Source organism: Anastrepha obliqua, chromosome 6 (assembly GCF_027943255.1).
Source record: "Anastrepha obliqua isolate idAnaObli1 chromosome 6, idAnaObli1_1.0, whole genome shotgun sequence".
Taxonomy (NCBI): domain Eukaryota; kingdom Metazoa; phylum Arthropoda; class Insecta; order Diptera; family Tephritidae; genus Anastrepha; species Anastrepha obliqua.
Window position 1 is genome coordinate 54,738,774 of NC_072897.1, and position 2,306 is coordinate 54,741,079.

Below are 2,306 nucleotides of genomic sequence, written 5' to 3' on the forward strand. Positions count from 1 at the left end.
CATCTCTGATCACCAGGGATGGCTATAACGTGCACAGACACGATCGCGAGCGAGACCTTAGAATGTCAAGGCATAGCTGTCCGGTCAGGCGATTCCGAGCTCGAAATGTTTAACATATATAATATATACCCCCTGTCACCTGCTGCCCGGCAGGATATCACCCCGATATAGGTGCGCTTATCAAAGGTGAAAACCGATTGGTTGTAGGTGACTTCAATGCGCATCACGATCTTTGTCATTCAAGCCTGCCAAATGATCGTAGGGGACAGCAACTGGCAGAGCAGATACACGATTCGACATTCAGCATTGTGAACGACGACGCCCCCACCAGGGTAGTGGGCAATTGCAGCATCTCGCCTGACCTAACAATAGCTAGCGCGGGTCTGATAAATAGCATAACGTGGCGACCTATGTTATGGCTTGCTTCAGACCACTTGACCATTATCGTCTCGATTGAGAGACCTGCCGACTTTGTTTCCGCGAATCACCGGTCCTATTTTAACTTTAAAAAAGCTAATTGGGCCGGCTTCACGGAATTCACCGAGGACACCTTCGCCGCTCTTCCCATCCCCACTGATGTGCGCGTAGGCGAACGCGCATTCCGCAAGGTGCTCACAGCTGCTGCGGCTCGCTTCATTCCAGCTGGAAGTTTTAGGGACATCCGTCCCCATTTCCCAGCCGAAGCAGCCAGCTAAGCAAACGAGCGTGACCACCTACGCCAGGCCGATCCCGGGGATCCCCGCATATGGGATCTCAATTTGGAGATCCGGCAACTGGTAGACCAACACAAGCGGACTAAAAGGGTTGAGCACTTGAAGACCTGTAATCTCACCTCTGGGGTGAGTAAGCTCTGGTCCACCGTTAGGTCCCTGTCGACCCCGACGAAGCACGACGACAAGGTGGCTATCACCTTCAACGGGTGAACTTCGTCGGACCCGAAGAGATGCGCGAGCTATTTTAGCCGGCTTTTCATACTGCATCCTCCGGTCGACAGAACCAAACGTCGTGCTACCAGAAGGCTGCACAAACTGACGAACGACAGTGCGCCACTTACTTTCTCCGGTGATGAGGTTCAAAGGGCCATCAACAAATCGAAATCATCAAAAGCCATTGGCCCTGACGGATTAAACGCGCTGATGCTGAAGCATCTGGGACCTCTGGGAGTAGGATTTCTCACAAGGGTCTTCAATCTGTCCCTGGCCACTCTCATCATCCCTGACAAGTGGAAAGCAGGAAGAGTGGCCCCACTACTGAAACCTGGGAAACCCGCCAACCAAGGGGAATCTTATCGGCCGATAACTCTCCTTTCCCCAGTAGTGAAGACACCTCTTTACCAGCTGGACAAAGGAGGTCAAGCTGTCCCTTAAGGTAAAAGTCGACGACACACTAATTCCGACGGTAAATAACTCCAAAATTTTGGGTGTAAGCTTTGACAGCTTGCTCTCCTTCTCTGCGCACACAACCGCAATTGCCACTACAGTCCAAAATCGCAACAAGGTCCTAAAATCGCTGGCCGGCAGCACTTGGGGCAAAGACAAAGAACTGTTGCTCTCGACATTTAAGGCAATTGGACGGCCGGCTCTAAACTATGCTGCGCCTGTCTGCTCGCCTGGAACTAGTGATACGCAGTGGACAAGGCTACAGACATGCCAAAATACCGCCATTCGGACAGCGACCGGGTGCCTCCTGATGTCTCCCATCCAACATCTACATAACGAGGCACAAATGCTCCCAGTAGCAGAGCACAACAAGCTGCTCAGCAAGCAGTTCCTGCTAGGATGTTACCGCAGGTTTCACCTGCTCGAGCCTGAGCCGCCTCCTAGGCACGTCAGGAGACACCTCTTAGACTACGCTGACGAAATCCAGGACAAAACTGACTGCAACCTACTGGACCGGACAGTGTTTAGACAGTCAATAAACGACATCCACCAGGAAACCGTCACCACCTTCATGAACTCCCGTCCTGTGAATGCCGTAATCGGAGTCCAACCACCACCTATTGCAGATGAAGAGCTCCAGCTTCCCCGTGAGACTCGTGTAACACTGGCACAACTACGTTCTGGATACTGTAGCAGGTTAAACTCCTACATATTCAGAATCGACCCTGACATACCAAACACATGTCCGGCATGTGAAGGTACCCCGCTAACCACCTCTTCACATGCCCCCTCAAACCGACTCATCTAACACCCCTCTCCCTCTGGACCTAACCTGTCGAAACAGCATGTTTCCTGGGCCTACCCCTAGATGAGCTAGACGAAGACGACCGGGCTACCAATGCTGTTAAAACAACAACAACAACATAT